We start from the raw sequence: 27,215 nt of genomic DNA, 5'->3' as shown, positions 1-27,215 counted from the left end.
GCGCTACCCTCAATATATACTACAAGAGAATTTAGACTAGAACCTTCAGAATCACAGGTGCATATCCATGAAGCAAACATGTTTATATAAAAATGGTGTGCAGCTAAGAGCTTCCATTGAGGCCTCATGCACACGACAGTTTTTTTTTTCACGGTCCGCAAAAACGGGGTCCGTGGGTCCGTGATCTGTGACCGTTTTTTCGTCCGTGGGTCTTCCTTGATTTTTGGAGGATCCACGGACATGAGAAAAAAGTCGTTTTGGCGTCCGCCTGGCCGTGCGGAGCCAAACGGATCCGTCCTGAATTACAATGCAAGTCAATGGGGACGGATCCGTTTGACGTTGACACAATATGGTGCAATTGCAAACGGATCCGTCCCCTATTGACTTTCAATGTAAAGTCAGGAGTCCCTTTACTTTCACACTTGTGTTCATAATGCAGACGGTGGCTCCGTTCAGAGCGGATCCGTCTGCATTATATTGTTAAAACATTTCTAAGTGTGAAAATAGCCTCAGACGGATCCGTCCAGACTTTACATTGAAAGTCAATGGGGGACGGATCCGTTTGAAAATTGAGCCACAGTGTGTCATCTTCAAACGGATCAGTCCCCATTGACTTACATTATAAGTCTGGACGGATCCGCTTGCCTCTGCACGGCCAGGCGGACACCCGAACATAACTTGAAGCGTCCCCATCACCATGGGAACGCCTCTACGTTAGAATATACTGTCGGATATGAGCTACATCGTGAAACTCATTTCCGACAGTATATTCTAACACAGAGGCGTTCCCATGGTGATGGGGACGCTTCAGGTTAGAATATACTGAAAAACTGTGTACATGACTGCCCCCTGCTGCCTGGCATCACCCGATCTCTTACAGGGGGCCGTGATCAGCACAATTAACTCCTCAGGTGCCGCACCTGAAGGGGTTAATTGTACTATCATATCCCCCTGTAAGAGATCAGGGCTGCCAGGCAGCAGGGGGCAGACCCCCCCCCCTCCCCAGTTTGAATATCGTTGGCGGCACAGTGTGCGCCCACCATCGGGGCCCCCCCTTCCTCCCTCTATAGTTAAAAATCGTTGGTGGCACAGTGTGCGCCCACCATCGCCCCCCCCTCTCTCTATAGTAGTAACAACCATTGGTGGCAGTGTGCGGTCTCCCATTTCCCCCCCCATCATTGGTGGCAGCGGAGTTCCGATCGGAGTCCCAGTTTAATCGCTGGGGCTCCGATCGGTAACCATGGCAAACAGGAAGCTACTGCAGCCCTGGTTGCCATGGTTACTTAGCAATAGTACAACAGTAGAAGATTCATACTTACCTGCTTGCTGCTGCGATGTCTGTGACCGGCCGGGAGCTCCACCTACTGGTAAGTGAAAGGTCTGTGCGGCGCATTGCTAAAGAACTGTCACTTACCAGTAGGAGGAGCTCCCGGCCGGTCACAGACATCGCAGCAGCAAGCAGGTAAGTATGAATCTTCTACTGTTGTACTATTGCTAAGTAACCATGGCAACCAGGGCTGCAGTAGCTTCCTGGTTGCCATGGTTACCGATCGGAGCCCCAGCGATTAAACTGGGACTCCGATCGGAACTCGGAGGGGGGGGGGGAAATGGGAGGCCGCACACTGCCACCAATGGTTGTTACTACTATAGAGAGAGGGGGGGCCGATGGTGGTTGGCACACTGTGCCACCAATGATTTATTACAATAGAGGGGGGGAGGGGGTGGGCGCACACTGTGCCACCAACGATTTTTAACTATAGAGGGAGGAAGGGGGGGCAATGGTGGGCGCACACTGTGCCACCAACGATTTATTAAAATAGAGGGAGGGAAGGGGGGGGGGGAGATGGTGGGCGCACACTGTGCCACCAACGATATTCAAACTGGGGAGGGGAGGGTCTGCCCCCTGCTGCCTGGCAGCCCTGATCTCTTACAGGGGAATATGATAGTACAATTAACCCCTTTAGGTGCCGCACCTGAAGGGGTTAATTGTGCTATCATATCCCCCTGTAAGAGATCGGGTGGTGCCAGGCAGCAGGGGGCAGTCTTGTACAAAGTTTGCAGTGTATTCTAACTAGAAGCGTCCCCATCACCATGGGAACGCTTCTGTGTTAGAATATACTGTCGGAAATGAGTTTTCACGAAGTGAAAACTTAGATCAGAAAAAGCTTTTATGCAGACGGATCTTCGGATCCGTCTGTATGAAAGCAACCTACGGCCACGGATCACGGACACGGATGCCAATTTTGTGTGCATCCGTGTTCTTTCACTGACCCATTGACTTGAATGGATCCGTGAACCGTTGTCCGTCAAAAAAAGTAGGACAGGTCATATTTTTTTGACGGACAGGATACACGGATCACGGCCTCGGCTGCAAAACGGTGCATTTTCCGATTTTTCCACGGACCCATTGAAAGTCAATGGGTCCGCGAAAAAAAACTGAAAACGGCACAACGGCCACGGATGCACACAACGGTCGTGTGCATGAGGCCTGACTCATTTATAGTAGGTATTGTACCACTTTTATTTAGAATGATCCCCATTTCTTAGCTCTATTGTTTGTATGTATAATGGTGTGCAGCCATTAAATTATTTTCATTATTCTTAGACATAGTGAGTTACTATAGGCTCATGTAGAGCAGAATAATTAATACTACATGTTAAACTTAAGACTGTAGCTTGATAGGATAAATTAATACCAAAATTCATCTTTGGAAAGAGAAAATTGTTACCGTATATGGAACTGTATGTTTAGAAAACAAACGCAGCGTCAGCTGATGCTGGATCACAAATATTATGACAATGGCACAGTAAAGAAAACAAGATTATATATATCTTAATTTAGGTAATTAGAATTTATCACCACTGTAGGTTTATTACTAGTGGATGGCTAATTATATTGAAGTTGTTAGCACAAACAAGGACCCAGAACAACTTCATTTCAACTATGTAGGTACCTGTGGTGGAGGACTATCGATAGCAGCAGGGTGCTAGATGACAATTTAGGATTTAATTTATTAGCGAAGAATGCTATGTGACTATTCTGTAAAAGTAGTTATTTCTATTCATGTCTCTTCTGCTAAATGAACAATATACTTGGTAAAATGATTCATATTCTTAAGGCCTCTTGCACACGAACATGTGCACCCTGGGCTGCAATGCACGAACACCCACCATGGGGCAGCCGCAGCGGACCCATTCACTTTAATGGGTTCGCGATCCGCCCGTTCCGCAAAACATGTTCTATCTTTTTGCGGAACGGAAGTATGGGATGAAACCCCAAGAAGCACTCCGTAAGCGCAATTAGAGAGCATTAAAGTATAATATTAAGAAGAGGTCGCTTCTTACAGTTCACCAGACAGCTACAATTCATTCTATGATTTTAGTACAGGCTATAGCTACTAGAGAGGGGTCGTTGATCCAGGGAGTTATTCTGATTGCCTGATTGGAGTCGGGAAGGAATTTTCCCCCTTAAGTGGGGAAAATTGGCTTCTTCCTCAGTTTTTTTTTTTAGCCTTCCTCTGGATCAACCTGCAGGATGACAGGCCGAACTGGATGGACAAATGTCTTTTTTTGGCCTTATATACGTTGTTACTATGTTGCTATGTTAGTAATTCTAAGCTTGACACAATGCATTAACTTCTTGGCTCCATAAACAATTTTCATATTTTTGTTTTCATTTTTCACCCCATTTTTTGAGCTTCAGTTTCTATTGACACCATTTTGGGGTACATATGACTTTTTAATCACTTTTTATTCAGTTTAATTCTGTGAAAGTTGAAAAAAAATGCAGTTTCAGTTATTTATTTATTTTCCTTTACAGTCTCTACATGAAAAGCCTCTACACCAGGATTATTTTTATCTTCAAGTATGTTTTCAGAATGACCTAGAAAAAATGACACGGTGTCTTGATTGGGGTTGCTAATGTGAAGTTTGCACTTTTATGATATTGTGGGAAATATTTTTATCCCTTGAGCTGGAAATAGAATACAAAATTAATTGATGTGTTAATTGATAGGAGGAGGCTAGTTTGGTCTTAGTATGAAGTATAATACTAAGAAGATTGTGTGGAGGCACAGACGTGGAGAAGAGTGCAAATATATTTTGGTGGCACTGAAAGTTCCCCAAAGCACAGTGGCTTCAAAATTCTTAAATAGAAGATGTTTGGAACAACCAAGATTCTTCCTAGAGATGTCCATCCCACCAAAGTAAGTAACATAGTAACATAGTACATAAGGCTGAAAAAAGACATTTGTCCATCCAGTTCGGCCTGTTATCCCGCAAGTTAATCCAGAGGAAGGCAAAAAAAATAAAAAATCCTGTGAGGTAGAAGCCAATTTTCTCCACTTTAGGGGACTATAAACTTCCTTCCCGACTCCAATCAGGCCATCAGAATAACTCCCTGGATCAACGACCCCTCTCTAGTAGCTATAGCCTGTAATATTATTAAGTTCCAGAAATAATCGGGAGAAAAGGACCTTATTAAGACAGGTGACCGAGAACCCAATGCTCACTTTGGCTAAGCTCCAAAGATACTGTGTGCAGATGGGAGAAACTTCCAGAAGGTCAAACATTAGTGCAGCACACCATCAATCTGGGCTTTATGTCAGAGTGGCCAGAAAGATGCCTCTCCTCAGTAAAAGACACATAAAAGCCGACCTGGAGTTTGCAAAAAAGCACCTAAATGACTTTCAAACTGTGAGAAACAAGATTGTCTGGTCTGAAAAAACCAAGATTGATGTTTTTGGCCTCAATTCTAAGTGTAATTTCTGGAGGTAACAAGGCACTGCTCATCACCTGCCCAATACCCTTCCTACAGTAAAGCATGGTGGTGGCTGCATCATACTGTGGGGGTGTTTTTTAGTGGTTGGGTCAGGGAGACTGGTCAGGGTTGAAAGAAAGTTGAATGGGTCAAAGTACAGAGATATTCTTAATGATAATTAGTGATGGACAAACATCTGCCGTGACGGTTTGCGAACGCGATCGCGCAATGAAATGTTCTCGAACCGCAAGTTCGCGGCGGGTCCCATTCATTTTAATGGCAGGCGATCCTGAAAAATCTTAAAATATTTGCAGCCAATAAATAATTACTAAAAGTGCACAAATAGCCCCACAACATGGACAGTGACATACCAGATGTATTATTCGAATTTGCGATCTCCATTCATTATTTTTTTCAGAGCAAAATATCGGCGATATAATTTTCGCGTACATGCATGCGTAAAATAGGCGCAACGTACTACAGCAACTGTTTCCACCAGACCGAAGTTGGATGCGAATAGAAAAGATGGTTGCCAACAATTTTCATAGAAACATAGAAACATAGAATGTGTCGGCAGATAAGAACCATTTGGCCCATCTAGTCTGCCCAATATATCTGAATCCTATGAATAGTCCCTGGCCCTATCTTATATGAAGGATAGCCTTATGCCTATCCCATGCATGCTTAAACTCCTTCACTGTATTTGCAGCTACCACTTCTGCAGGAAGGCTATTCCATGCATCCACTACTCTCTCAGTAAAGTAATACTTCCTTATATTACTTTTAAACCTTTGCCCCTCTAATTTAAAACGGTGTCCTCTTGTGGTAGTTTTTCTTCTTTTAAATATGCTCTCCTCCTTTACCGAGTTGATTCCCTTTATGTATTTAAAAGTTTCTATCATATCCCCTCGGTCTCTTCTTTCTTCCAAGCTATACATATTAAGGTCTTTTAACCTTTCCTGGTAAGTTTTATCCTGCAATCCATGTACTAGTTTAGTAGCTCTTCTCTGAATTCTCTCTAGAGTATCTATATCCTTCTGGAGATATGGTCTCCAGTACTGCGCACAATACTCCAAGTGAGGTCTCACCAGTGATCTGTACAGCGGCATAAGCACTTCACTCTTTCTACTGCTTATACCTCTCCCTATACATCCAAGCATTCTGCTGGCATTTCGTGCTGCTTTATTACATTGTCTTCCCACCTTTAAGTCTTCTGAAATAATTACTCCTAAATCCCTTTCCTCAGATACTGAGGTCAGGACTGTGTCAAATATTCTATATTCTGCCCTTGGGTTTTTACGCCCCAGGTGCATTATCTTGCACTTATCCACATTAAATTTCAGTTGCCAGAGTTCTGACCATTCTTCTAGTTTTCCTAAATCCTTTTCCATTTGGCGTTTCCCTCCAGGAACATCAACCCTGTTACATATCTTTGTGTCATCAGCAAAAAGACAAACCTTACCATCGAGGCCTTTTGCAATATCACTTATGAAGATATTAAACAAAATTGGTCCCAGTACAGATCCCTGTGGAATCCCACTGGTAACATGACCTTGTTTTGAATGTTCTCCATTGACTACAACCCTCTGTTGTCTGTCACTCAGCCACTGCCTAATCCACTCAACAATATGGGAGTCCATGCTCAATGACTGCAGTTTATTGATAAGTCTTCTATGTGGGACAGTGTCAAAAGCCTTACTAAAATCTAGATATGCGATGTCTACTGCACCTCCACCGTCTATTATTTTAGTCACCCAGTCAAAAAAATCTATAAGATTTGTTTGACATGATCTCCCTGAAGTAAACCCATGCTGTTTTTCATCTTGCAATCCATGGGATTTTAGATGTTCCACAATCCTATCCTTTAATAGGGTTTCCATTAATTTGCCTACTATTGATGTCAGACTCACTGGTCTATAGTTGCTCGATTCCTCCTTACAACCTTTCTTGTGAATGGGCACGACATTTGCCAATTTCCAATCTTCCGGGACGACTCCTGTTACTAATGATTGGTTAAATAAATCTGTTAACGGTTTTGCCAGCTCACCACTAAGCTCTTTTAATAATTTTGGGTGTATCTCATCAGGCCCCTGTGACTTATTTGTCTTCACTTTAGACAGCAAACTTAGAACATCTTCCTCTGTAAAGACACATGCATCAAACGATTTAATAGTCATCCTTTCTATTGGAGGTCCTTCTCCTTCTTTTTCTTTTGTAAAAACTGAACAGAAGTATTCATTAAGGCAGTCGGCTAGCCCTTTATTCTCTTCTACATACCTTCCGTTCTTTATTTTTAATTTAGTTATTCCTTGTTTTAATTTCCTTTTTTCATTTATATATCTGAAGAATGTCTTATCCCCTTTTTTCATAGACTGAGCTAGTTTTTCTTCTGCCTGAGCTTTAGAAGTTCTTATAACTTGCTTGGCCTCTTTCTGCCTAATCTTGTAGATTTCCTTATCTTCATTGCTCTGGTTTTTTTTATAATTACAAAATGCTAGCTTTTTATTTTTAATGATTTGGGCCACTTCTGCTGAGTACCACAGTGGTCTCTTTATTTTTTTGCTTTTACTGACAAGTCTAATGCAATTTTCTGTTGCCTTCAATAATGCACCTTTTAAGTAGTCCCATTTCTCCTGGACTCCATGTAATCCGTTCCAGTCTGATAAGGACTCATTTATGACTAATTTCATTTTTGAAAAGTCTGTTTTTCTAAAACTTTTGTTTTTGTGTGGTGGGACTCTTTCACAGTTCTTATATTAAACCACACTGACTGGTGATCACTAGATCCCAAGGTTTCGCCTACAATGACATCATATACCGAATCCCCATTTGTGAATATCAAATCCAAAATGGCCTCCCTCCGGGTTGGCTCCTCAACCATTTGTTGTAGGGATAACCCCAGTAGGGAATTTAGAATATCTGTACTCCTGGTAGAACTTGCTATTTTGGTTTTCCAGTTTATATCTGGAAGATTGAAATCTCCCATAATGATAACTTCTCCTTTCATTGTCATTTTAGCTATTTCTTCAACTAGTATATCATCTAGTTCTTTAACTTGATCAGGTGGTCTATATATCACACCTACACGAGTTAGCAAACTGCAACGTAACCCAAACTGACTCTGTTGGCCTCACCAACTTGTATTAGGTTAGATTTAATGCTATCTTTCACATACAGGGCCACTCCTCCTCCTTTCTTGCCTTCTCTGTCTCTTCTGTATAAAGAGTACCCTGGTATGGTTATGTCCCAGTCATTTCTTTCATTAAACCATGTCTCCGTAACAGCCACTAAATCTACATTCTCAGATGCCATTATTGACCCAAGTTCATTGATTTTTTTACCTAAACTGCGAGCATTTGTAGAGAGGACTCGGAGCTTATCATTTCTTACCCTCTGTGCTTCTGACCTGTTCTGGCATTGTTTCGGGGGGCAATTGGACTCTTTTATTTTCACTCTTTTGCCCCCCCCTTCCTAGTTTAAATACTCTTTCGCAAATTCTTGGAGTTGTTCACTAAGTACATTTGTTCCTTTGAGAGAAAGATGCAAACCATCTTTTTTGTACAGTTCCTTTCTATTCCAAGTAGAGCTATTTTGAGAAACAAAGCCAAATCCTTGCTCTTGACACCATTTACCAAGCCATATGTTGAACTCCTTTATGCGCCTCTGCCTATCATTCTGAACATTATGCACAGGCAGAACTTCAGAAAATGAAATGGTGGATGCAAAATCCTGTACGTCATTACCAAGTGTGATAAAAGATTTTTTCACCTCTGACACTTCATTGCAAGCCAGGTCATTTGTCCCTAGATGGACAAGAACATCCACGTCCCCTTCCTGCTTTGCTTGCTTAACAATATTAATAATACGTCTTCTATCTCTTCTAGCAGTAGCCCCAGGGAGACATCTCACAAAACCATTTTCTTTAAGCTCCACACTTCTTATGATTGAATCACCCAGCAACAGCTGCTTCCTTTGAGACTTCACTTTATCTTTTTTGTCCTTGGCTGCAGTCTTGCATACATTAGACATAGGAGTCGATGGTTTCTCACCCTCTGTGCTTGAGTCCATATCCATGTTGTCCTTACATTCTGAGAGTGCTGCAAATGAATTTTGGAGAATAACCGACTGTGGGACATGTCTTCTATCCACCACTCTAAGTCTTCCAGAACCTACAGTAACCCATCTGCCATTTCTGGGGGTCCTCTGTGGCTGTGGCATTGCATCAGTCCTAGCTGGAGTTTGTTTAACAGATAATGTAAATATCTTAGATTTCAAAAATGCAATTTCCTGCTGCAGTAAGGAGAACTGTCTATAGATCTGACAGCATCCGAATCGCCAAAGAGTGGAACATGAAATAAATGCACAACAATTCCTGCACTGAACCAAGTCTGCCATTTTAAAGAGGAGAAAAAAATAAATAAAAAAAATAAATAAAAATTGGTAAATTTAAATCAAACAAATCTTACCTTTTTTTTTGTATTGTTTCCACCTTCCAGCCTACCTCCTGACTATCTCCTGCAATATCTCTTCACTGTACTTAATGTAGTACTTGAAGGTAGAACTTGCAGCTAATACGTTGAGGAAGAGATGAGCGGCAGGGGTAATATTTGAATTTGTGATATTTTGCGAATATTTGATAGAATATTCAACATATATTCGTCAAATATTCACAAATTCACGTATTTGCTATCACTATTGTGATATTCGCGTTATGCGCATTTGCGTACGCATTATGGGTGGGGCTTAGCGTGCGTGACAACGTTTTTCAAACATTGCGAAAGTTGGAAGATTGGAGTAGTGGCCAACAAATTCAAATATAAATTCAAATATATTTGCGAATTGCATATAACTTCATCTTTTATCAAGTCTGACTAGATATTCATGATTGTTGAAATAAGTATTGTTTTGACATCACAGTACTTTGTCTGTAGCATGTATGTATGTAAACACAGCAAAGAAATATCAAGCACATGCGTTTTCCTGCCACACACTATATACAACACACACACACACACACACACACACACAGACACACATAGTCTATAGATTACTGTTCATGTCTTGTTGGTCTATAGAATAATTTTTTGTCTGACCACCAGTAATTGCTGGTTCATTTAGCATTACCCAGGGTGCACCACGGGGAGGCGAACCAGCTGTACACCCCATAACGTACTGTAACTTCACTAGACAGGAACCGTAGATCTCAGCTCAGCAGGCCCATATATACGATTGCTCAGACACCATACACATACAATAGGAATTCAATCTGATCTTATAAAGGTAACATTAAGGCTGGGTTCACACCTGAACGTATTCTATAAGCGCTGTTTACAGGAGTTTTTATCGGGCGTTTTTGAGGCGTATTTTGGGGCGTTTTTGTATTTTGGAAACGCGCGCGTTCTTGCTATTGACCACAGAGGAAAACAGAGGTGTAGGAACGCACTGTAAAACGCTCAGGTGTGAACCTAGCATAAATCTAATATTTCCCCTTCTGACAATTAAATAATTTTTGCTGTGTTGTTGAGGACATTTATTCTTAATACGTGTATTTAAAAAATTGCAATTATATTCTTGCATCTTTATCCTGCAGAAAATGTTGAAAATGTTGAAGGGGTATGATAACCTGAAACAGGTGGAGAAGCAGAATATTGCCAAGGGGGGTCAAAGATCTTCTAGAAAAAAATATCTTTATCCACACCGCGCGGTAGTGATATATGATGTAACCGGCTGATTTCATACTTTGCAAATACACATAATAATAAATATACGTGTGTGTGTGTGTGTGTATATATCTATATATATATATATATATATATATATATATATATATATATATATATATATATACATAAACAGAAATCATTATTCTGTATTACATTACATACATCCCCCACTTAGGCTAGTTCCACACTAGTGGCATGGACCTCCGCCAGACTGTTCCAGCAGGTGAACAGCTTGGCGGATATGTCCTGACGCTAGTGTGTCTTTGGCCCTGTACTTCCGCTCCGGCCCCAATGACTATCATGGGAGGGGGGTGGAGTTCCGGGGCCGGCATTATGCAAACCATGCCGACATGTTGTAGTTTTATTCTGGCCGCATCTGGGCATGGTTTGTCATTTCGGCCCCAGAACTCTGTCCGGCTCCCATGATAGTCAACGGGGCCGGAGCGGTAGTCCTAGTCCACACATACACTAGCGGCAGGATGGATCCGACAGGCTGTTCAGGCTGTTCAGGAGGTCCATGTCGCTAGTGTGAAACTAGCCTTAATTAGCATTTGTTATGAGTTTAGAGCTGTTTGTCTAATTTTGAACGTGATTACAGGGGTTCCCGTTCCAACCGTGCGCCGCCGGGTTTCCAGGACTAATTTCGACGTGGTGGGGGTATCCACAGAGGAGGATGAGGGTGAGCAGGCAGGTCCCTCCCAGAATGTGGTCGCCACTACCCCACCTGATGTGGGCAATGTTGTAGAAGAGCTAGGACCCTCAAAAGGCCATGACACCACCACCACAGCTCCTGCTGAGGAGGATATCCCCACCACAGCTCCTGCTGAGGAGGATATCCCCACCCCAGCTCCTGACGAAGTCTCCGAAGAGGAGTTAGTTACTACCCCGCGCCAGGAGGGTAAATATGTGCACACATTATTCTAATTCTGTATACATTACATATTCAGAAACATTAACCCTCTCTACCCCAGGCCCGTTTTTACCTTCATGGTCGTGTAATTTTTTTTTTTTATCTGACATGTTTCACTTTATGTGCTAATAACTTTAAAACACTTTTACTTATCACGGGCATAGTTACATTTTCTCTTCACACATTGTACTTCATGACAGTGGTAAGATTTAGTAAAATTCTTAATGTCTTATGCAAAAAAAAAAAAAAATATATATATATATATACAGTCATGTGAAAAAATTAGGACACCCTTTGAAAGCATGTGGTTTTTTGTAACATTTTTAATAAAAGGTTATTTCATCTCCGTTTCAACAATACAGAGAGATTAAAGTAATCCAACTAAACAAAGAAAACTGAAGAAAAGTCTTTTCAAGATCTTCTGTAAATGTCATTCTACAAAAATGCCTATTCTAACTGAGGAAAAAGATAGGACACCCTCACATGTATTCCCTCTTAAATTGGCTCAGATCTCACACAGGTATATCACACCAGGTGCACATAATTAGTAGATCGTTACTCTGCATGTTGAATGAGGCTTGCCCTATTTAAACCTCAGACATTTAGTTTGGTGTGCTCCTGACTGTTGAAGTGAGAGTGAGCACCATGGTGAGAGCAAAAGAGCTGTCAGAGGACTTCAGAAAAAAGATTGTAGCAGCCTATGAGTCTGGGAAGGGATTTAAAAAGATCTCAAAAGATTTTGAAATCAGCCATTCCACTGTCCGGAAGATAGTCTACAAGTGGAGGGCTTTCAAAACAACTGCCAACATGCCCAGGACTGGTCGCCCCAGCAAGTTCACCCCAAGAGCAGACCGCAAGATGCTAAAAGAGGTCTCCAAAAACCCTAAAGTGTCATCTCGAGAACTACAGCAGGCTCTGGCTACTGTTGATGTAGAAGTACATGCCTCTACAATCAGAAAGAGACTGTACAAGTTTAACTTGCATGGGAGGTGTGCAAGGAGGAAACCTTTGCTTTCCAAGAGAAACATCGAGGCCAGACTGACATTTGCCAGAGATAAAGTTGACAAAGACCAGGACTTCTGGAATAATGTTCTTTGGACAGATGAGTCCAAAATTGAATTATTTGGACACAACAGCAGAGGACATGTTTGGCGTAAACCAAACACAGCATTCCAAGAAAAGAACCTCATACCAACTGTGAAGCATGGAGGTGGAAGTGTCATGGTTTGGGGCTGCTTTGCTGCAGCAGGACCTGGTCAGCTCACCATCATAGAATCCACGATGAATTCTACTGTGTATCAGAAGGTGCTTGAAGAACATGTGAGACCATCAGTTAGAAAATTAAAGCTGAAGCGGAACTGGACCATGCAACATGACAATGACCCAAAACATACTAGTAAATCAACCAAAGATTGGCTGAAAAAGAAGAAATGGAGAGTCCTGGAATGGCCAAGTCAAAGTCCAGATTTGAATCCCATTGAGATGCTGTGGGGTGACTTGAAAAGGGCTGTACGTGCAAGAAACCCCTCAAACATCTCACAGCTGAAAAAGTTCTGCATTGAGGAGTGGGGTAAAATTTCCTCAGACCGATGTCGAAGACTGGTAGATGGCTACAAGAACCGTCTCACTGCAGTTATTTCAGCCAAAGGAGGTAACACTCGCTATTAGGGGCAAGGGTGTCCTATCTTTTTCCTCAGTTAGAATAGGCATTTTTGTAGAATGACATTTACAGAAGATCTTGAAAAGACTTTTCTTCAGTTTTCTTTGTTTAGTTGGATTACTTTAATCTCTCTGTATTGTTGAAACGGAGATGAAATAACCTTTTATTAAAAATGTTACAAAAAACCACATGCTTTCAAAGGGTGTCCTAATTTTTTCACATGACTGTATATATATATATATATATATATATATATATATATAATAAATAAAAAAGGGAAATAATTAAATATTCTAAATTTCAATTATTTTTGTAATAGTAATATAGACAAAAATATTTATTAGTTTACATTACCCATATGCTTAATTGATGTTGATCATGTTGACAATGAAATATGAATGTATTGTGAGTAGGGATGAGCGAACTCGAACTGTATAGTTCGGGTTCGTACCGAATTTTGGGGTGTCCGTGACACGGACCCGAACCCGGACATTTTCGTAAAAGTCCGGGTTCGGGTTCGGTGTTCGTCGCTTTCTTCGCGCTTTTGTGACGCTTTCTTGGCGCTTTTTGAAAGGCTGCAAAGCAGCCAATCAACAAGCGTCATACTACTTGCCCCAAGAGGCCATCACAGCCATGCCTACTATTGGCATGGCTGTGATTGGCCAGAGCACCATGTGACCCAGCCTCTATTTAAGCTGGAGTCACATAGCGCCGCCCGTCACTCTGCTCTGATTAGCGTAGGGAGAGGTTGCGGCTGCGACAGTAGGGCGAGATTAGGCAGATTAACTCCTCCAAAGGACTTGATTAACTGATCGATCTGCAGCTGTGGATCATTGAGCTGCTGATCCTCAATTGCTCACTGTTTTTAGGCTGCACAGACCGTTTGTCAGTCTCATTTTTCTGGGGTGATCGGCGGCCATTTTGTGTCTTGTGGTGCGCCAGCACAAGCTGCGACCAAGTGCATTTAACCCTCAATGGTGTGGTTGTTTTTTGGCTAAAGCCTACATCAGGGTGAAGCTGTGACACCAAGTGCATTTAACCAGCAATAGTCTGTTCATTTTTTGGCCATATACAAAATCAGGGGCAAGCTGCGCCTGTCACCAAGTGCATTTAACCCTCAATGGTGTGGTTGTTTTTTGGCTAAAGCCTACATCAGGGTGAAGCTGTCACACCAAGTGCATTTAACCAGCAATAGTCTGTTCATTTTTTGGCCATATACAAAATCAGGGGCAAGCTGCGCCTGTCACCAAGTGCATTTAACCCTCAATGGTGTGGTTGTTTTTTGGCTAAAGCCTACATCAGGGTGAAGCTGTCACACCAAGTGCATTTAACCAGCAATAGTCTGTTCATTTTTTGGCCATATACAAAATCAGGGGCAAGCTGCGCCTGTCACCAAGTGCATTTAACCCTCAATGGTGTGGTTGTTTTTTGGCTAAAGCCTACATCAGGGTGAAGCTGTCACACCAAGTGCATTTAACCAGCAATAGTCTGTTCATTTTTTGGCCATATCCCAGTCTAATTCTGTCACTAAATCCATACCGGTCACCCAGCGCCTAAATACTAGGCCTCAAATTTATATCCAGCTAAATCTGTCCCTAGTGCTGTAGCTGGGCGAGTTATTTAGTGTCCGTTCAAGCACATTTCTTGTTCTGGGTTGAAATACAATTCCCAATTTAGCAATTTCATAATTTAGTGGTTCCTGCTATATCAGAGCTCTTTGAAATCTATCCCAAAAAGGGTATATAATATTGAAGGTGCACATAGGGTCATTCAGAATAACTTCACACACACCCGCTACTGTGTATTTCCAAGTCTAATTCTGTCACTAAATCCATACCGGTGACCCAGCGCCTAAATACTAGGCCTCAAATTTAATTCCCTCTAAATCTCTCGTTACCCACCGCTGTACTGTTGTTGCTGGGCAAGATATTTAGTGTCCGTCAAAGCACATTTTTTGTTCTGGGTTGAAGTACAATTCCCAATTTAGCAATTTCATAATTTAGTGGTTTCTGCTATATCAGAGCTATTTGAAATCTATCCCAAAAAGGGTATATAATATTGAAGGTGCACATAGGGTCATTCAGAATAACTTCACACACACCCGCTACTGTGTATTTCCAAGTCTAATTCTGTCACTAAACCCATACCTGTCACCCAGCGCCTAAATACTAGGCCTCAAATTTAAATCCCTCTAAATCTCTCGTTACCGTTGTCCTGTTGTAGCTGGGAAAGTTATTTAGTGCCCGTCAAAGCACATTTTTTGTTCTGGGTTGAAGTACAATTCCCAATTTAGCAATTTCATAATTTAGTGGTTCCTGCTATATCAGAGCTATTTGAAATCTATCCCAAAAAGGGTATATAATATTGAAGGTGCACATAGGGTCATTCAGAATAACTTCACACACACCCGCTACTGTGTATTTCCAAGTCTAATTCTGTCACTAAATCCATACCGGTGACCCAGCGCCTAAATACTAGGCCTCAAATTTAATTCCCTCTAAATCTCTCGTTACCCACCGCTGTACTGTTGTTGCTGGGCAAGATATTTAGTGTCCGTCAAAGCACATTTTTTGTTCTGGGTTGAAGTACAATTCCCAATTTAGCAATTTCATAATTTAGTGGTTTCTGCTATATCAGAGCTATTTGAAATCTATCCCAAAAAGGGTATATAATATTGAAGGTGCACATAGGGTCATTCAGAATAACTTCACACACACCCGCTACTGTGTATTTCCAAGTCTAATTCTGTCACTAAACCCATACCTGTCACCCAGCGCCTAAATACTAGGCCTCAAATTTAAATCCCTCTAAATCTCTCGTTACCGTTGTCCTGTTGTAGCTGGGAAAGTTATTTAGTGCCCGTCAAAGCACATTTTTTGTTCTGGGTTGAAGTACAATTCCCAATTTAGCAATTTCATAATTTAGTGGTTCCTGCTATATCAGAGCTATTTGAAATCTATCCCAAAAAGGGTATATAATATTGAAGGTGCACATAGGGTCATTCAGAATAACTTCACACACACCCGCTACTGTGTATTTCCAAGTCTAATTCTGTCACTAAATCCATACCGGTGACCCAGCGCCTAAATACTAGGCCTCAAATTTAATTCCCTCTAAATCTCTCGTTACCCACCGGTGTACTGTTGTTGCTGGGCAAGATATTTAGTGTCCGTCAAAGCACATTTTTTGTTCTGGGTTGAAGTACAATTCCCAATTTAGCAATTTCATAATTTAGTGGTTTCTGCTATATCAGAGCTATTTGAAATCTATCCCTAAAAGGGTATATAATATTGAAGGTGCACATAGGGTCATTCAGAATAACTTCACACACACCCGCTACTGTGTATTTCCAAGTCTAATTCTGTCACTAAACCCATACCTGTCACCCAGCGCCTAAATACTAGGCCTCAAATTTAAATCCCTCTAAATCTCTCGTTACCGTTGTCCTGTTGTAGCTGGGAAAGTTATTTAGTGCCCGTCAAAGCACATTTTTTGTTCTGGGTTGAAGTACAATTCCCAATTTAGCAATTTCATAATTTAGTGGTTCCTGCTATATCAGAGCTATTTGAAATCTATCCCAAAAAGGGTATATAATATTGAAGGTGCACATTGGGTCATTCAGAATAACTTCACACACACGCTTCTGTGCATTTCCAAGTCTAATTCTGTCACTAAATCCATACCGGTGACCCAGCGCCTAAATACTAGGCCTCAAATTTAATTCCCTCTAAATCTCTCGTTACCCACCGCTGTACTGTTGTTGCTGGGCAAGATATTTAGTGTCCGTCAAAGCACATTTTTTGTTCTGGGTTGAAGTACAATTCCCAATTTAGCAATTTCATAATTTAGTGGTTTCTGCTATATCAGAGCTATTTGAAATCTATCCCTAAAAGGGTATATAATATTGAAGGTGCACATAGGGTCATTCAGAATAACTTCACACACACCCGCTACTGTGTATTTCCAAGTCTAATTCTGTCACTAAATCCATACCGGTGACCCAGCGCCTAAATACTAGGCCTCAAATTTAATTCCCTCTAAATCTCTCGTTACCCACCGTTGTACTGTTGTTGCTGGGCAAGATATTTAGTGTCCGTCAAAGCACATTTTTGTTCTGGGTTGAAGTACAATTCCCAATTTAGCAATTTCATAATTTAGTGGTTTCTGCTATATCAGAGCTATTTGAAATCTATCCCTAAAAGGGTATATAATATTCAAGGTGCACATTGGGTCATTCAGAATAACTTCACACACACACGCTTCTGTGCATTTCCAAGTCTAATTCTGTCACTAAATCCATACCGGTCACCCAGCGCCTAAATACTAGGCCTCAAATTTATATCCCGCTGAATTTGAATACAATACATTGGGCCAAATAATATATTTGTTGTTGTGGTGAACCATAACAATGAGAAAAACATCTAGTAAGGGACGCGGACGTGGACATGGTCGTGGTGGTGTTAGTGGACCCTCTGGTGCTGGGAGAGGACGTGGCCGTTCTGCCACATCCACACGTCCTAGTGTACCAACTACTTCAGGTCCCAGTAGCCGCCAGAATTTACAGCGATATATGGTGGGGCCCAATGCCGTTCTAAGGATGGTAAGGCCTGAGCAGGTACAGGCATTAGTCAATTGGGTGGCCGACAGTGGATCCAGCACGTTCACATTATCTCCCACCCAGTCTTCTGCAGAAAGCGCACAGATGGCGCCTGAAAACCAACCTTATCAGTCTGTCACATCACCCCCATGCATACCAGGGAAACTGTCTCAGCCTCAAGTTATGCAGCAGTCTCTTATGCTGTTTGAAGACTCCGCTGGCAGGGTTTCCCAAGGGCATCCACCTAGCCCTTCCCCAGCGGTGAAAGACATAGAATGCACTGACGCACAACCACTTATGTTTCCTGATGATGAGGACATGGGAATACCACCTCAGCATGTCTCTGATGATGACGAAACACAGGTGCCAACTGCTGCGTCTTTCTGCAGTGTGCAGACTGAACAGGAGGTCAGGGATCAAGACTGGGTGGAAGACGATGCAGGGGACGATGAGGTCCTAGACCCCACATGGAATGAAGGTCGTGCCACTGACTTTCACAGTTCGGAGGAAGAGGCAGTGGTGAGACCGAGCCAACAGCGTAGCAAAAGAGGGAGCAGTGGGCAAAAGCAGAACACCCGCCGCCAAGAGACTCCGCCTGCTACTGACCGCCGCCATCTGGGACCGAGCACCCCAAAGGCAGCTTCAAGGAGTTCCCTGGCATGGCACTTCTTCAAACAATGTGCTGACGACAAGACCCGAGTGGTTTGCACGCTGTGCCATCAGAGCCTGAAGCGAGGCATTAACGTTCTGAACCTGAGCACAACCTGCATGACCAGGCACCTGCATGCAAAGCATGAACTGCAGTGGAGTAAACACCTTAAAACCAAGGAAGTCACTCAGGCTCCCCCTGCTACCTCTTCTGCTGCTGCCGCCTCGGCCTATTCTGCTGCTGCCGCCTCGGCCTCTTCCTCCGCCTCTGAAGGAACGTTGGCACCTGCCGCCCAGCAAACAGGGGATGTACCACCAACACCACCACCACCACCTCCGTCACCAAGCGTCTCAACCATGTCACACGCCAGCGTTCAGCTCTCCATCTCACAAACATTTGATAGAAAGCGTAAATTCCCACCTAGCCACCCTCGATCCCTGGCCCTGAATGCCAGCATTTCTAAACTACTGGCCTATGAAATGCTGTCATTTAGGCTGGTGGACACAGACAGCTTCAAACAGCTCATGTCGCTTGCTGTCCCACAGTATGTTGTTCCCAGCCGGCACTACTTCTCCAAGAGAGCCGTGCCTTCCCTGCACAACCAAGTATCCGATAAAATCAAGTGTGCACTGCGCAACGCCATCTGTAGCAAGGTCCACCTAACCACAGATACGTGGACCAGTAAGCACGGCCAGGGACGCTATATCTCCCTAACTGCACACTGGGTAAATGTAGTGGCAGCTGGGCCCCAGGCGGAGAGCTGTTTGGCGCACGTCCTTCCGCCGCCAAGGATCGCAGGGCAACATTCTTTGCCTCCTGTTGCCACCTCCTCCTTCTCGGCTTCCTCCTCCTCTTCTTCCACCTGCTCATCCAGTCAGCCACACACCTTCACCACCAACTTCAGCACAGCCCGGGGTAAACGTCAGCAGGCCATTCTGAAACTCATATGTTTGGGGGACAGGCCCCACACCGCACAGGAGTTGTGGCGGGGTATAGAACAACAGACCGACGAGTGGTTGCTGCCGGTGAGCCTCAAGCCCGGCCTGGTGGTGTGTGATAATGGGCGAAATCTCGTTGCAGCTCTGGGACTAGCCAATTTGACGCACATCCCTTGCTTGGCGCATGTGCTGAATTTGGTGGTGCAGAAGTTCATTCACAACTACCCCGACATGTCAGAGCTGCTGCATAAAGTGCGGGCCGTCTGTTCGCGCTTCCGGCGTTCACATCCTGCTGCTGCTCGCCTGTCTGCGCTACAGCGTAACTTCGGCCTTCCCGCTCACCGCCTCATATGCGACGTGCCCACCAGGTGGAACTCCACCTTGCACATGCTGGACAGACTGTGCGAGCAGCAGCAGGCCATAGTGGAGTTTCAGCTGCAGCACGCACGGGTCAGTCGCACTACAGAACAGCACCACTTCACCACCAATGACTGGGCCTCCATGCGAGACCTGTGTGCCCTGTTGCGCTGTTTCGAGTACTCCACCAACATGGCCAGTGGCGATGACACCGTTATCAGCGTTACAATACCACTTCTATGTCTCCTTGAGAAAACACTTAGGGCGATGATGGAACAGGAGGTGGCCCAGGAGGAGGAGGAGGAGGATGAGGAAGAGGGGTCATTTTAGCACTTTCAGGCCAGTCTCTTCGAAGTGACTCAGAGGGAGGTTTTTTGCAACAGCAGAGGCCAGGTACAAATGTGGCCAGCCAGGGCCCACTACTGGAGGACGAGGAGGACGAGGATGAGGAGGAGGTGGAGGAGGATGAGGATGAAGCATGGTCACAGCGGGGTGGCACCCAACGCAGCTCGGGTCCATCACTGGTGCGTGGCTGGGGGGAAAGGCAGGACGATGACGATACGCCTCCCACAGAGGACAGCTTGTCCTTACCCCTGGGCAGCCTGGCACACATGAGCGACTACATGCTGCAGTGCCTGCGCAACGACAGCAGAGTTGCCCACATTTTAACCTGTGCGGACTACTGGGTTGCCACCCTGCTGGATCCACGCTACAAAGACAATGTGCCCACCTTACTTCCTGCACTGGAGCGTGATAGGAAGATGCGCGAGTACAAGCGCACGTTGGTAGACGCGCTACTGAGAGCATTCCCAAATGTCACAGGGGAACAAGTGGAAGCCCAAGGCCAAGGCAGAGGAGGAGCAAGAGGTCGCCAAGGCAGCTGTGTCACGGCCAGCTCCTCTGAGGGCAGGGTTAGCATGGCAGAGATGTGGAAAACTTTTGTCAACACGCCACAGCTAACTGCACCACCACCTGATACGCAACGTGTTAGCAGGAGGCAACATTTTACTAACATGGTGGAACAGTACGTGTGCACACCCCTCCACGTACTGACTGATGGTTCGGCCCCATTCAACTTCTGGGTCTCTAAATTGTCCACGTGGCCAGAGCTAGCCTTTTATGCCTTGGAGGTGCTGGCCTGCCCGGCAGCCAGCGTTTTGTCTGAACGTGTATTCAGCACGGCAGGGGGCGTCATTACAGACAAACGCAGCCGCCTGTCTACAGCCAATGTGGACAAGCTGACGTTCATAAAAATGAACCAGGCATGGATCCCACAGGACCTGTCCGTCCCTTGTCCAGATTAGACATTAACTACCTCCCCATAACCATATATTATTGGACTCCAGGGCACTTCCTCATTCAATCCTATTTTTATTTTCATTTTACCATTATATTGCGATGCTACCCAAAGTTGAATGAACCTCTCCTCTGCCTGTGTGCTAGGCCTAAATATATGCCAATGGACTGTTGCAGTGGTGGCTGACATGAAGCCTGATTCTCTGCTATGACATGCAGACTAATTCTCTGCTGACATGAAGCCAGATTGTCTGTTACGGGACCTCTCTCCTCTGCCTGGGTGCTGGGCCTAAATTTATGACAATGGACTGTTGCAGTGGTGGCTGACGTGAAGCCTGATTCTCTGCTATGACATGCAGACTGATTCTCTGCTGTCATGAAGCCAGATTGTCTGTTACGGGACCTTTCTCCTCTACCTGGGTTCTGGGCCTAAATTTATGAAAATTGACTCTTACAGTGGTGGGTGACGTGAAGCCTGATTCTCTGCTATGATATGAAGACTGATTCTCTGCTGACATGAAGCCAGATTGTCTGTTACGGGACCTTTCTCCTCTGCCTGGGTTCTGGGCCTAAATTTATGAAAATTGACTCTTACAGTGGTGGGTGACGTGAAGCCTGATTCTCTGCTATGATATGAAGACTGATTCTCTGCTGACATGAAGCCAGATTGTCTGTTACGGGACCTTTCTCCTCTGCCTGGGTTCTGGGCCTAAATTTATGAAAATTGACTCTTACAGTGGTGGGTGACGTGAAGCCTGATTCTCTGCTATGATATGAAGACTGATTCTCTGCTGACATGAAGCCAGATTGTCTGTTACGGGAGCTTTCTCCTCTGCCTGGGTTCTGGGCCTAAATTTATGAAAATTGACTCTTACAGTGGTGGGTGACGTGAAGCCTGATTCTCTGCTATGATATGAAGACTGATTCTCTGCTGACATGAAGCCAGATTGTCTGTTACGGGACCTTTCTCCTCTGCCTGGGTTCTGGGCCTAAATTTATGAAAATTGACTCTTACAGTGGTGGGTGACGTGAAGCCTGATTCTCTGCTATGATATGAAGACTGATTCTCTGCTGACATGAAGCCAGATTGTCTGTTACGGGACCTTTCTCCTCTGCCTGGGTTCTGGGCCTAAATTTATGAAAATTGACTCTTACAGTGGTGGGTGACGTGAAGCCTGATTCTCTGCTATGATATGAAGACTGATTCTCTGCTGACATGAAGCCAGATTGTCTGTTACGGGACCTCTCTCCTCTGCCTGGGTGCTGGGCCTAAATATATGCCAATGGACTGTTGCAGTGGTGGCTGACGTGAAGCCTCATTCTCTGCTATGACATGCAGACTAATTCTCTGCTGACATGAAGACAGATTCTCTGTTACGGGACCTCTCTCCTCTGCCTGGGTGCCGGGGCCTAAATATCTGAGAATGGACTGTTCCAGTGGTGGCTGACGTGAAGCCTCATTCTCTGCTATGACATGCAGACTAATTCTCTGCTGACATGAAGACAGATTCTCTGTTACGGGACCTCCCTCCTCTGCCTGGGTGCTGGGCCTAAATATATGCCAATGGACTGTTGCAGTGGTGGCTGACGTGAAGCCTCATTCTCTGCTATGACATGCAGACTAATTCTCTGCTGACATGAAGACAGATTCTCTGTTACGGGACCTCCCTCCTCTGCCTGGGTGCTGGGCCTAAATATATGCCAATGGACTGTTGCAGTGGTGGCTGACGTGAAGCCTCATTCTCTGCTATGACATGCAGACTGATTCTCTGCTGACATGAAGCCAGATTCTCTGTTACGGGACCTCTCTCCTCTGCCTGTGTGTGTGCTGGGCCTAAATATATGCCAATGGACTGTTGCAGTGGTGGCTGACGTGAAGCCTCATTCTCTGCTATGACATGCAGACTGATTCTCTGCTGACATGAAGCCAGATTCTCTGTTACGGGACCTCTCTCCTCTGCCTGTGTGTGTGCTGGGCCTAAATATATGCCAATGGACTGTTGCAGTGGTGGCTGACGTGAAGCCTCATTCTCTGCTATGACATGCAGACTAATTCTCTGCTGACATGAAGACAGATTCTCTGTTACGGGACCTCCCTCCTCTGCCTGGGTGCTGGGCCTAAATATATGCCAATGGACTGTTGCAGTGGTGGCTGACGTGAAGCCTCATTCTCTGCTATGACATGCAGACTGATTCTCTGCTGACATGAAGCCAGATTCTCTGTTACGGGACCTCTCTCCTCTGCCTGTGTGTGTGCTGGGCCTAAATATATGCCAATGGACTGTTGCAGTGGTGGCTGACGTGAAGCCTCATTCTCTGCTATGACATGCAGACTGATTCTCTGCTGACATGAAGCCAGATTCTCTGTTACGGGACCTCTCTCCTCTGCCTGTGTGTGTGCTGGGCCTAAATATATGCCAATGGACTGTTGCAGTGGTGGCTGACGTGAAGCCTCATTCTCTGCTATGACATGCAGACTAATTCTCTGCTGACATGAAGACAGATTCTCTGTTACGGGACCTCCCTCCTCTGCCTGGGTGCTGGGCCTAAATATATGCCAATGGACTGTTGCAGTGGTGGCTGACGTGAAGCCTCATTCTCTGCTATGACATGCAGACTAATTCTCTGCTGACATGAAGACAGATTCTCTGTTACGGGACCTCTCTCCTCTGCCTGGGTGCCGGGGCCTAAATATCTGAGAATGGACTGTTCCAGTGGTGGGTGACGGGAAGCCAGATTCTCTGCTATGGAACCTCTCTCCAATTGATTTTGGTTAATTTTTATTTATTTAATTTTTATTTTAATTCATTTCCCTATCCACATTTGTTTGCAGGGGATTTACCTACATGTTGCTGCCTTTTGCAGCCCTCTAGCTCTTTCCTGGGCTGTTTTACAGCCTTTTTAGTGCCGAAAAGTTCGGGTCCCCATTGACTTCAATGGGGTTCGGGTTCGGGACGAAGTTCGGATCGGGTTCGGATCCCGAACCCGAACATTTCCGGGATGTTCGGCCGAACTTCTCGAACCCGAACATCCAGGTGTTCGCTCAACTCTAATTGTGAGGTTTGAAGGCTTAGAAGTTTTGAAGCAAATCAGAAAATTATTAAGAAGTGTTCCACACCCCATTTTTTTTATAGAACAGTTAATTTACGCTGTCACTTTTTATGGCTTATATAGTGGAAACCACAAATCAATCACCTCATTTTAGAAACTACACACCCTCAAGCTAATCAAAATTGATTCTACAAACTGTTAACCCTTTAGTTGCCCCATGAGAATCAAATGAAAATGACATTGCAAAAATTTTTGTTTGCTAATTAGAAATGTAAAAAAAAAAAATTCTGATACTCATCAATTGTTAACATGACAAAAAATAAATAAATCTGTTACCCTGAATCTGGAGTTTACAAAAACAACATCGATGTGCACAAAAACTGATGTATGGGCGGACAGCAGGCTTCAGAGTGGAAGGAGCAACATATTGCATTAGGAGAGAGGATTCAGCTTGAATGGTTTTTGGGAGCCATGTCGCATGTGAAGAGAAGACACCCTTACGTGCCCCTACAGTGGAAAACCACAAAAATTTACTCTATGGAAACTACACCCCTCAAGGAAAATACTAAGCACAATTTAACAGAATCAGGAAACGCTTGGCTGTAAAAAAAAAAAAGAAATGTGTATATATATATGTATATATATATATATATATATATATATATATATATATATATATATAGGATTATGTTCTCCAAAAAGTTGGTTTACAACAACACTTTTCACTTTCTCAAGTGGTAACAGGACTAAATGCACCCCACATTTAGTTCCCCATTTCACCAAGAATACACCAACACCCCATATGTGAAGTTCTGCCTCTTCCTGTGCAGCTATAGCGCTGCCATAGGCTGGAGAGTTGTTACAGCCAATATCAGCGCTGACAGGGAAACAAAACACTGGTGTCCCCTGCCTCACCTCTGAGGAGACAGGTGCTGGCTTACTGTCTTGTTCAGCATCGGTCACCTCCCGATGATACCCCCTGCCCCCCCCCCTTCAGCTCAGTAGCTGCGATGCTCATGTGCAAGTAATCCTGCCAATAGGAGCGATCAGGGCTTCCGGTGGTAGGTAGGTGGTAGCCCTTATTTCACATGGCTAACTGCTCGGTAGATCAGCTATCGCAACACGGTTCACGAGCGATTATGTCCAGGGAACCGGTTGTTTTTTGCGCCCTAAGTACAGCGCTGGGTGGAAAGTCATGTAATGCTGCACCATACTATTATAGAGCAGATCATGAAGAATAAAAAAGGGCCAACAATGATGGGGCAACACAAACTACAGTGATATAAAACAACAGCACTGCAGAATAACTGTTATCTACAAAAACGAATATTAAATAACCAAAAACTTAACATTATACTATACTAAACTGTCACTAAATAAAATAATATATAATTATAGTAAATATCGTATACATACCAATTTAGATGTAAATTGTCAGTGCTAAACCAAATACTCCACAAAATGCAATAATTGACTCAAATTCTTAATTGTAACAATTTTTTTCCACTAACAGTAATAAAAAATAAAATAAAAAAAATTAAGGAGAATCGCCTGAAAGTGGTGAGAGCAATACGGGACCAGATGCAGAAAGCCACAGCAAAGCTTCATCAATTTGAAAGCATGCTGTGGGGGGATAAGCTCAGGATCGCCTTTGCTGGGGTCAAAGGACACTTGTCTGTTTCACACAATTCCAACCAGCCACCAAGGTAGAAGTTTTAAGCTGGCCTGGAGCCAGGTTTATTGAGCAGGTTGCATAAATAAAATAAAAAAACAAAAGAAAAGTCTTGCCTATCCGGCACTTACTAAACATTAACGGTTCCCATCTTTCCGCTGGAGGACTTCTCCCGGCCAGCTCACAAAACAAGGCTTCAGCAACCTAGTACAGTTTGCTCACTCACACAGACATGCTTTCTGTGTCCCCAGGCAGAGAGAGAGAGAGACTGACCTCCTGGCTCTTTTATATCCCCACCCTCAGTGCTGCTTCATTAATTACATCACAGGTAGTGATGTCCCGAACTATTCGCCGGCGAATAGTTCCCAGCGAACATATGCGATGTTCGGTCTGCCCCCTATACATCATCATTGAGTAAACTTTGACCCTCTACCTCACAGTCAGCAGACACATTCCAGCCAATCAGCAGCAGACCCTCCCTCCCAGACCCTCCCACCTCCAGGACAGCATCCATTTTAGATTCATTCGGAATCTGCATTCACAGAGAGAGGAGGGAGAGTGTAGCTGCTGCTAATTCAATAGGGAAAGCGTTAGCTAGGGCATTGTTCTGTGAACACAGACTCATCTGCTGTAAGGACAACATCCTGACAGCACCCCAAAAAGCCCTTTTCAGGGAGGGTACCTCAGTCTGCTTTTTTTTTTTTTTCATATACAGTACAGACCAAAAGTTTGGACACACCTTCTCATTCAAAGAGTTGTCTTTATTTTCATGACTATGAAAATTGTAGATTCACACTGAAGGCATCAACACTATGAATTAACACATGTGTAATTATATACATAACAAAATATGTCATATTCTAGGTTCTTCAAAGTAGCCACCCTTTGCTTTGATTACTGCTTTGCACACTCTTGGCATTCTCTTGATGAGCTTCAAGAGGTAATCACCTGAAATGGTTTTCACTTCACAGGTGTGCCCTGTCAGGTTTAATAAGTGGGATTTCTTGCCTTATAAATGGGGTTGGGACCATCAGTTGCGTTGTGGAGAAGTCAGGTGGATACACCGCTGATAGTCCTACTGAATAGACTGTTAGACTTTGAATTATGGCAAGAAAAAAGCAGCTAAGTAAAGAAAAACGAGTGGCCATCATTACTTTAAGAAATGAAGGTCAGTCAGTCCGAAAATTGGGAAAACTTTGAAAGTGTCCCCAAGTGCAGTCACAAAAACCATCAAGCGCTACAAAGAAACTGGCTCACATGCGGACCGCTCCAGGAAAGGAAGACCAAGAGTCACCTCTGCTGCGGAGGATAAGTTCATCCGAGTCACCAGCCTCAGAAATCGCAGGTTAACAGCAGCTCAGATTAGAGACCAGGTCAATGCCCCACAGAGTTCTAGCAGCAGACACATCTCTAGAACAACTGTTAAGAGGAGACTGTGTGAATCAGGCCTTCATGGTAGAATATCTGCTAGGAAACCACTGCTAAGGACAGGCAACAAGCAGAAGAGACTTGTTTGGGCTAAAGAACACAAGGAATGGACATTAGACCAGTGGAAATCTGTGCTTTGGTCTGAGTCCAAATTTGAGATTTTTGGTTCCAACCA

The sequence above is a fragment of the Bufo gargarizans genome, chromosome 5 (genome assembly GCF_014858855.1).
Source record: "Bufo gargarizans isolate SCDJY-AF-19 chromosome 5, ASM1485885v1, whole genome shotgun sequence".
In the NCBI taxonomy this organism is placed as follows: Eukaryota; Metazoa; Chordata; class Amphibia; order Anura; family Bufonidae; genus Bufo; species Bufo gargarizans.
This window is presented reverse-complemented; position numbering follows the sequence as displayed.